This window comes from Pseudophryne corroboree, chromosome 8 (genome assembly GCF_028390025.1).
Source record: "Pseudophryne corroboree isolate aPseCor3 chromosome 8, aPseCor3.hap2, whole genome shotgun sequence".
Taxonomy (NCBI): Eukaryota; Metazoa; Chordata; class Amphibia; order Anura; family Myobatrachidae; genus Pseudophryne; species Pseudophryne corroboree.
Window position 1 is genome coordinate 460,176,558 of NC_086451.1, and position 11,053 is coordinate 460,187,610.

At 44.1% G+C, this 11,053-nt stretch overlaps 1 pseudogene; it reads right to left on the reverse strand.

Annotated features, from left to right (window-relative positions):
• Positions 1 to 3,132: 3,132 nt before the first annotated feature.
• On the reverse strand, positions 3,133 to 3,251 carry LOC134953859 (5S ribosomal RNA; annotated as a pseudogene).
• Positions 3,252 to 11,053: the final 7,802 nt, after the last annotated feature.

The window sequence follows — 11,053 nt, forward strand, 5'->3', positions numbered from 1 at the left end:
CTCATTCTGTGTTCAGGCCTGGGTGTTAGACAATATTGGGGGTAATTCCAAGTTGATCGCAGCAGGATTTTTGATAGCAACTGGGCAAAACCATGTGCACTGCAGGGGGGGCAGATATAACATGTGCAGAAAGAGTTAGATTTGGGTGGGTTATATTGTTTCTGTGCAGGGTAAATACTGGCTGCTTTATTTTTACACTGCAAATTAGATTTCAGATTGAACACACCCCACCCAAATCTAACTCTCTCTGCACATGTTATATCTGCCTCCCCTGCAGTGCACATGGTTTTGCCCAGTTGCTATCAAAAATCCTGCTGCGATCAACTTGGAATTACCCCCATTGTGGAGTCTAGAAATAGCATATCACAATAGGGCTGATCCGAGGTGGACGCTAGTGCAAGGCCTGTACGCAGTGGCTGGGTGAAAGTGTGCAAAAGCTGCAGGATTCGTTTTGTGTTAGAAAACGCCCCATGATGACTTTCATAGACGCAACATCGGATGAAATGCATGAACATTGGACATCTGAGTAACCCTTATGTGAAATCATGTTTGCCGGGGACAGTGAAGTTGTGTCTGAGGACGCAACCACTGGCTTCAACATGCCCAGAAAACAGGGTCAACACACCCTCATTTTCTGGAACACTCCCCATCACCGCCCCCAAATTCCAGCCACAGATCTGCGCATGCGCAGCGTAGCTTCTGCGCCATTTAGCTGACTTTCTGGCTCCTCCCTCCAACAGGGGGTGTGGCATCGGCTTAGATGGGCGGTGTGTGGGATTGGAGGCACTTTAACGCTAGAATGATGCAAATCGTGTCATTACCCTCCCCCCCCCCCCACACACACACTTTCGCTGAGCAAGCAGGCGGGTGCGGGCAGCTGCTTGGGTTCAGGTGGCTGGAGGCTGCTCTGGGAGACATGCCTACTTTTCCAAGGAGGCCAGGGGTGCCTCCTGATTTTCTGGAGCCTCCTGGCAATTCTGGGAGAGCAGTTAGGTAGTATATGCTTCTACGCATATGCAGATCTCAAAACATCGGAGTTGTGCATTAACATCAAATTAAAGTGCATGTCTGAACCAGGGCCAATGTCAGTTCACAGGGTAACACAAAAACCTACATCATAAACTCCTTTGGTTCTGTGTAATTAAAGCAATGGTAACACAAATTGGACATCTTTACCTCCCCAAAGATTAATGAACAGCCAGGATAGCAAAAACAATTCAGCAAATTCCAGGATTCACCAAAACAAAACAATAATAATAATAATAATAATAATAATAATAATAATTAAGAATGTATTTCTAAAACTGTTTAAAAACAAAACTAGCAAATAAAAAAAATTGAAAGTAACCTTAAACTGCAAACTTGTGTATATAAGTGACTTTCTCACACTTTGGATAAGGTCGTGCCAGATTTACTGCAGGTAAAGGTGTGTACATGGGGGGTAATTCCAAGTTGATCGCAGCAGGATTTTTGTTAGCAATTGGGCAAAACCATGTGCACTGCAGGGAAGGCAGATATAACATGTGCAGAGAGAGTTAGATTTGGGTGGGGTGTGTTCAATCTGCAATATAATTAGCAGTGTAAAAATAAAGTAGCCAGTATTTACCCTGCACAGAAACAAAATAACCCACCCAAATCTTACTCTCTCTTCACATGTTATATCTGCCTCCCCTGCAGTGCACATGGTTTTGCCCAATTGCTATCAAAAATCCTGCTGCGATCAACTTGGAATTACCCCCATGATTTTGGTGTAGCCTGTATGGTTTATCTTTGTTTAGTGCATCAGGGACAGGGTTTATAACTAGGGATGTGTGAGTGGTGCTGCGGCCCGGGCACAGGACCTAGGGGGTGGCATCACTGCTGCCCTGTGGCACCTTCATGTGTCTAGGAGGGTGCCTAAATAGCACTCTGCACTCCGTAGAGCTGCTGAAGAGCTGGAGTGTCCGGGCACTTCTCTTCTTCCTTGTCCTGGTGGCCCCTCCCCATGATGTCACAACATGTCACAATTTCTGGGCCAGCACCAGCAGAGGGATTAAAATTGCCCTGCTATGGCACTGCGGGATGGCACCCCAGCAGTCAGGATGCCGGCGGTCATGTGGTAGATGGTGGAATCCCAACACCACTCCGGAACTCCGACAGTCGACATCCTGAAGATACAGTAAGTATTGTGGTAAGGGTTAGGGCCCGGGGGAGGGGAGGGTTAGGGTAAGGCACTAGGGGGTATGGTTGGCAATAGCCTCCATCCCCAGAGGATAAGGGTTAGGATAGGGTAGGGTTATAATACTTACCCCCTCCGGGGTCAGGATCTTCAGTGTCGGGATATAACTGTCGTTCATGTGACCCCCACCAATCCCACCAGTATTACATACCCAACCTGGCACTGTTCATACAAGAAAGCACAGATACTGAAATTCAGTTTTCTATAACAGGGACAGATGGATGGATGGACAGACGGATGGATGGATGGACTTACTGATGGATGGACAGATGGATGGATGGATGGATGGATGGACAAATGAATGGATGGATGGATGGATGGATGGATGGATGGACAGATGGATGGATTGACAGATGGATGGATAAATTGATGGATGGATGGACAGATGGATGGATAAAGTGATGGATGGATAGACAGATGGATGGACGGACAGATGGATGAATGGATCAATGAACGGACAGATGGATGGATGGATGGACAGATGATGAAAATGATAAAATAAGAAAAAGGAACATGGGGGTAAATGTAATAGGAAAATGTGGTCTTAAGAAAAGAGCAAAAGACAAAGAGCTGCTATATGTCTTTTCCAGGGCACACTTAGAAAAATATGTGATGGATTGTAAAAATATGGGTGAGTTAATACGTAACTTTTATTAAGATATACTTACTAAAAGGGAGGAAGCGAATAAACAAAATTTATTACAAATTTGAGGCGAAAAATATTTTTAGAAGGGCGAAAATATGTTTACTCCCTTTATGTATCAAAAAATTAATTTGTTTCTGAATTGAACAAATACTAGTGGGAGTAAATAGGCTCCATGGGGTTAAGTTATCCCATACCTGAATATCCAAGTCAAACAAAAAACCCGGCAGTGCACATAGAACTGGAGCGGCTCATAAATATGAGAATAAAATACCTACGGTACCTAGTATTCCCTGGTGGTCTCCCAACCGGGTACTGACCAGGCCCTACAGTGTATGGCTTCCAAGATCAGACGAGGTTGGGCATACTCAGTGCGGTTTGACCGTAGGTGGGTGAGTCTCAAATTTTGTGCAATCAATTCCAGTGTGTGGTTATTTCAGGCAAATGTAATAACTGAGATGCTCTGATGATAATTACTCCCCCTAAAAATACACCCCCTAAAAATACAAGGGGAGATGAGGGTGGTGCTATGCAGTGGAAAAATACACCTTATTCTATTGGGTGTTATTTGTTCCCTTATGGGGATCTATCAGTAATGATCCCTAGGGGATGGTGTCTCCACTGAGTATTCCTAAATATCACATCACAGCTGTATATTAAAATAACATGAAAAAAATATATATAGCACGTTTCTCAAAGGATAACATATGATGTTTGTTGCACTTAATATCAGAATAGAAATGGATAAAGCGAATAACCCCTTATAATAGGCACTTATGGTATTTGCAGCTACATGCTGATAATCCCTCTATATATAGAAAAAAAGGGTGTTATCCCCACTGTGTCCCTGAATTTGTTAGGGTACAGTGGAAGAACACTTGTATTGTGCCCATGTGTGAACCCCCCTGGTGGAGAATAAGAAAGTCAATTGCAGTATAATGATAGCTGGGTACCTCACTGGGTGTAAATTTCAAACCTTATTGCCCGAATGTCTGTAATCATTGGTGGGCAGTGTGAGATCTGAGGTGTCCAGTAGGTATGGATAGTGATTTCCAGCCTGGGAGGATCCGAGTTGTGGAGCCGATGTTCGCGGTCCGTGCAACCGGAAGTTCGGGTGCCGTGACCGGAAGTGAACGTACGTTTCGCTCTGGGAGCTTGATCACCTGATCGCCTGCTCCCAGAGCTCACGGCCGCCTTACTTTTGTTGATGTCCAGCCTACCAAACACTGAAGTGTGTGAGGAGGTGTGTCTGGGGGCGGATCAACTGGGATTGTTGCAGCCAGAGTTATTCTGCTGTGTTTGTGTGGGTATAAGCCGAGAATGTATTAATGGAAAAAGGGGATTGTAAAAAATTGCTGGTATGAAAGCATTATATCGATGGTTGTAGGAAATTAGTAAAGTGAGAAGAGTATATGCCAATATGGGACTGAAGTAACAATATTAAATTCAATTTAGACATGATTCCATACAAGATAGGATATGATGAATGGCTGTGACATGTGTGTCATTGAGACAGCTGTTTTGTGAGAAGGAATTTATTATCCTGATTGTTGCTTTTATTCTCGTATCTGTATGTAATATGTATTGTTGAAATATTTAGTTTGAAGATTGCGTGTAGGGATGTAAATAGGTGCTTTGGAGAATATTGGTTTAAGATAAATTTACAGTGTGAGGGATATTTAGAATGTGGTGACTATGAAATTGGGGATTGAATGGGATAGGTGGGCAGACTTGTAATCGGGGAAGAAAAATTTTGGCGGTGGGGGGGGGGAGAGGGGGGGAAAGGGGGGGGGGCGGGAGTGCACTATATCAGTGGATGGAGAGATAGTTGGGGGGAAAGAATTAAAAGTGAGGAAAAGCAAGAAGTATGTGTATGTGAATGAGATGTTTGGATATGGATGGGGGGAAGGGGGGTATGTGATGTGTATGTGAGTAGAGAACTAGAAGGAGGGCAGGTGAAGTGTATGAGAGTAGAAAACTGGGGGAAGGAAGGGGAATTGTAAAAGAGTGGAAAATGAAGAGGATGGAAGGGGGGGGGGTTTGGGTGTGATATACTCATGAGGGGGGTGTGGGTTTGAGGGGTTGTTGGGGAGGGGTTTTAGGAAGGGGGGTTAGGTTTAATTGAAGGGGAGGGAAAAGGAGAGGGGGGGGGGAAAGGGGGAAAGAGGGATAGTGAACTTTGATGAGTGTATGATTGAGACCATCCTAAGGATGAAATGTGCTAGTGTGATTGAATCAGGGGAGGGGAGAAGGGTTGTGAACATTGATATGTATGATGTGACCAACCTTGGGGTGGAGTGTATTGGTATGAAAATATAAAGGAAAGTGACCGTGATCAACTTGTGGATGAAATTGTTGATTGTATGTGGGGAATTAGAGGGGGGATAGTGGAATGTGATGATGGTGAAGGACATTTTAACTAACAGTAGGAATTGTTTGGTTTTGGGTAGGTGTACAAGATGTTACATTTGGGTGGGAGAGAACCCCTAAATATATGGTTTATCAAGGTGTTGTTGTGTGTGATTGTTGTATAGATAAGTGGTTAGTACTTGGAAGATCTAATCAAGATTTGGAGTATTATGCTGGAGCTTCAATCTTGCAGGAAGACACCGTAGTTAAGATATTCATTTAGTCCTTTTGGGGCCACCGTGTTGAGTCTAAAGGTCCATTCACTTTCTTTTCTGAGAAGCATGTGTGTGATATCGCCTCCTCTTATTCCTGGTCTGACCTGTTCCAGGCCATGTATTCTGAGATCCTGTACTGAGCCGGAATGATGTGTCAGGAAATGTTTTGGTATGGTTGTTAGCTGTTGCATCCTTAATTGATTCCTTTCTGCATTCCTGATGTTGCTCATGTGTTCGAGTGTCCTGATTTTCAACATTCGTGTTGTCATCCCTATATACATTAAGTCACATGGGCAGGAAATGCAGTAGATTACATTTTTGCTTCTACAGTTAAAGAAGCCATTTAATTTGATTTTTTCTCCATATCTGTCCTTCAGTTCTTGTTTGTTGATCACATGTTGGCAGATTTTGCAATTGCCACATGGATGGCTTCCTTGCTCTATCGGGTCTCTCATTGTTTTTTGTACAAAGTGACTGTTAACAAGATGATCCTTTAGGTTCGGTGATCTTCTCCAGCTTAAGTCTATTTTAGTGTTAAGTTTCTTGGCTAGATCTTCATCTGAGAGTATAATGGGCCAGTGTTTTTGTAGAATTGATTTTATCTCCCTCCATTCTTCACAAAAATCGCCCACAAATCTAATGGTCTGAGACTCTTCCGTGTTGGTTTTGGTATGAAAAATTAAAGAGTCTCTCTTAGTGTGGGTAAGTATTCTCTTGGCCTTTTTGATTGACCGCATACTATATCCACGTTCCTTCAGTCTCTGTGTTAATTCTTGACTTCTTTTTTCATAGACGTCGTCGCTGGAACAATTTCGTTTGAGGCGTAGAAATTCTAAATGTAATAGGGTCTGAGTTTGCCGGAGGTGTGGGTTCCCCGCCGATCTCTGACTTTTTTTTAAAGCTGCAATCCTTTACAAGGCAAATCCATACCTTTTAGATGATTGCCACTTTAAAAAAAAACATCTGAGATCAGCCAGCAACCCACACCTGTGGCAAACTTGGACCCTATTACATATACCCCCCTAGAGTACATAGGCAGCACCATGGCCAGCTCAACCATTATATGACCTAGGCACCAGCCTGGGTAGATAACTGGGACCCTTACCCTCTGCCACCACCATTGATCACCAGTGCAGGACAGAACTCGCCAAGCAACTGATCCTTATTACTGTGAAGCTATTGTTCTGCTTCATGATGGCTGGTCCCTCTCCACGTACCAGCACTGAGTATGTCATATCTGTGCTGTTGAGTAATCCACTATTGTGATGATTCTGATTCTCTTCCTTCAGTTATTACCCTATTACGTTTTGGCTGATGCGCATCTACAATTAATTTATTATTTGCTATTAGCTACAGTACATCTTAAGTTGCAAAGTTTGCTAAGTGACACATTCCTGTGTGCCAGGCCGGCTCTACCATTTGGCAGCTGCCTAGGGCGCCATGATCTGGGGGGACACCACTGAGTCTGCCTATCACAAAAATAAGGATGTCTCAGAAACAAACCCCTTAATGCCGTGGTGGCTGTAGAACTTATACTATAAGTCACACTTTTATCTGAAGGGTTGGGAAGGGGGTATTAGTGGTGGTTGGGGGCAATAAGCTGAAGTTTTACCTAGGGTGCTGAAAAACCTTGCACTGGTCCTGCCTGAGTGCCAGATTTATTATTTCCAAAGTGCTTTACCGTCACATCTCAGCGGTATGAATAGGACCCGGTCCACCCCACACTTTCATGGCATACTCTGTAGCACTAATAGACCTCCGTGTACGTACGCTGGACATTAATGTGCCTGTGATCCAAAATCAAAGCTTTGAAATATTTTTTTTCACTCATTTTTAATTCAGCTTTTAATAAAATCCTATGTTAGCGGTGAGTCCTTTAATATTTCATTTATTTAACTGTCAATCAAATCAAATGCGCTTTGAATACTAACAGTGCTTAACGCCATCTAGTGTATAATTCATGTGTGCTGGGATAAGCCTCTACCTGGTGCTGATTCTATGAGCTGGGCGTCTTCTGTACTGTACATTAGTTTAAACTTCACCTTCACATGCGGAAAAGAAAAAACTCTAGCGTATTTTGAAGGGTTATTCCGAGTTGATCGCTCGCTGACGATTTTCGCAGCGCAGCGATCAGGTGAAAAACGTCATTTATGCGCATGCGCATGCCCCGCAATGTGCACGCGCAACGTACGGGTACAAAGCCCTTTGTAGTTGTGCTCATGTTCTAGCGAAGTTTCCTTTGCACTGACGGCCGCAAGAAGAGTGACAGCAAGTGGGCGTTTCTGGGTGTCAACTGACCGTTTTCAGGGAGTGTTTGCAAAAATGCAGGCGTGGCTGAAAAAATGCAGGCGTGGCTGGGCGTTGCTGGGCGGGTGTATGACGTCAAATACGGACACAAATAGGCTGAAGTGATCGTAAGTGCTGAGTAGGTTCAGAGCTACTCAGAAACTACACAAACTGTTTTTGCAGAGCTCGGCTGCACATGCGTTCGCACTTCTGCTAAGCTAAAATACACTCCCAGTGGGAGGCGGCATAGCGTTTGAACAGCTGCTGAAAACTGCTAGCGAGCGATCAACTCGGAATGACCCCATTATACAGTCTTACCGGAACGTGCCATGTTGCGTACAGAGGGCCTGAATCAGATAGAGAGAAAATGCAATACTGAATGCAAACATCACTGTATTTTCCTCCGATCTCCAGGAGGGGCATGTAGGAGACATCTCAGTAGAAGAGACGCTTCCCGCATGTAGCTGCAATCCCAGCATTGCGACCGACGTCGCAAGTTGGGATCCAACGTTGCGATGTTCTTTGCACAAAAAAAAAAAAAAGAAATAACACCTGGTGCCAATGAAATACTCAGGATTACTCAATTTACCTGCTGCTTCCCCAAGAGGAGGTTTCGCTGCCCCTTGAAACAATAAAATCAAGAACAAAAAATTTGGGAAGTGCTGGTAAATAGTATTTAAAGGGATTATTTGTTATTTATCTCCCCAAAGAAAAGATTTTTTTACATGTATTTATTATTTCGCATACATATATAAAAAGACAATAAAAATTGAATTTATATTATAAAAACAGCCAAGTTGATTGGTCCTTACTTTGTGGTAATTACAGTATTAAAATATTGTGGGCCATATGGTCAGATATTGAAGCTTGTTTTTATGAAAGTATTTGGTCAATTAATAATTACCACAAACTAAGGACCAATCAACCTGGCTGTTTTTATAATATAAATTGATTTTTATTGTCTTTTTATATATGCAATATAATAAATACATGTAAAAATATTTTATTTGGGGAGATGAATAATAAAAAATCCCTTTAAATACTATTTACCAGCGCTTCCCAAATGTTTCATTCTTGAGTCCATGCAAAAGGCCAGCTTTAGCTTACTCAGCCGACCGACGGAAGTGGGGGCTGCGAGGCCAGGAAGTTTGTAGGGTGACGTACAGACCCCTGGCTCTCCACTCCCAGAAAATGGGCGCAACACACTCCCCTGTTTCTGGGAATGCAGGCCTCTCCATGCCCTCTCCTCACCCCCTCAACACCACTGCCTGTCAATCAGGCAGTGACAGAGGGGAAGTGCATGCGCAGAACCGACCTTGCACAGCCACAGATTTCCGATAATCTGGAATCTGCGTGCTGCAGCAGACCTGCCCAGAATCCATAAACGTAAATGAGTTTAGACTAATTTCTCACAGATTTTTACTAAATTTACTAGTGAACTTAGGGGGCTATTCTGACATGGACGCAGCCGCGCGCTTGCACGAAGCAGATGCATCCATAGGGTCTGCGCACGCACAGTGTCTATAGTGCGCATATGCGACCCTTCACCATGTGGAAGGATGCGACTGCAAGGCGATTGACAGTGGAGGCTCGGGGGGGCGTTGATGCAGGGTTTATTGGACACAGTCCGGACAACACAGGCGTGCCCGGACCTTTTCGGGGCAGCTGTGTGATGTCACATGCAGCTGCTCCGAGAAAAAATGGCTCCGGACTGCTTACCAGGAGTCATCCTCTAATCAATGAAATTGCGAACGCATCACGGGGCGGCACCACACACACGCTGGGTGGCCTTGTCCTGTGCTGGGCGACCCCCAACAAGTAAGTAGATGAACGCAGATCTTCAGGCAGATGCAAGATCTGCATTCATCTCTGAATAACCCCCTTATTCTGGAATGACATTCTGTGCATAGAAGCGCAGAATCAGACGGGTTTAGTATAAAATACCTACAATCAACATCCTGATGGTCAAAATACCGACAAGGTCAAAATACCGACATTTAAAACGTCGACAGGTTGACACAAGTTTTCCATTGTGTTTTTGGTGTGTATGTCGACATAGGTCGACATGGACACCCTATAAGTGTACCGCGTGGCTCGCAGTGCTCGTCATGCTTCAGGCATGGTGCCTCGCTGCGCTCGGCACACTGTTATATTCCCCCTCCAGGTCCACTGGGATGGTAAAGTATGAACAAGTCAGTTTCAATGAAAAACTCATGAAAAACTCATGTCGACTTTTTGACCTGTCGACATTTTAAATATCAATATTTGGACCTTGTCAGAATTTTAAATATCGGTATTTTGACCATTTTTGACCGGGATTTTGACCTTGTCTGTATTATGACAAGACAAGCTTGTGATTGTAGGTAAATTGACCACAACTCAATCAGACAGCACATATGGCAGATACAAGCTACTGTATTCTGTCTTCTCATATTTGTTCTTTAAAACCCTGAGACCCTGTCACGATCCGAGTACTAAGACACTATCTCCCTTCTTGTTGTACGCCCTCTGCGGCCTCCGCTGCCTTCCACGTGTCTCAGCATGCACTTGTTGTTTGGCGTCTCCTGTCCTCTGCGGCCGGAGCCGCCATTACTACTATGTTTCTACATTGTGTTCCAAACCAGGTTTTTCATCTTACTTCCAGCATGGGCACAGCCATGTTGGATACAATCACATGTTCCAGCTCCTCCAATCTACTGGCTCTGAAATCTGCATAATTGCCCAGCCAATGCCTGCATAGCTGCAGGTATAAGTATCCTGTGTCTGGGCCAGATAGATGTCAGTGCTTCATTTGTCTCCAGTGGTTCCTGTGTGCAGTCTTCTACAGAATCTCCAGTGAACTCTCCTGCATTCAAGCCTGACTCCTCTGTGTTACACTCTGTGGTGTAACACGACACCTCTGTGATTAACCCTCTACAACATCACCTTACTCACCTGTGTCTGTATTCCGGCTTTCCAGCAGCCACTCTTCAACAAACTACAGTTTTCCAGCGAACTCTAGCTTCAATTACAGTTTACAGAACTTTTCTCTACATTCCAGGTTACTGGTATTAACCAGTTGCACACCTAAATTTACACTTGTGACTTTCTATTGGTTTTGCACGTTTTATGACTTTTCATTTAATAAAATCACTGAAAGATATTTCCAGTTGTCGTGGTCACGCCTTCGGGCATCCTTGCTACTGTCTTTACGCATGTCCAGGAGTCCCATCGCTCCTCCAACATTCAGGTACCCGTCAACCCCTACAACTGAGGCTCCCAGTCACGGTCTCCAGCCCTCAG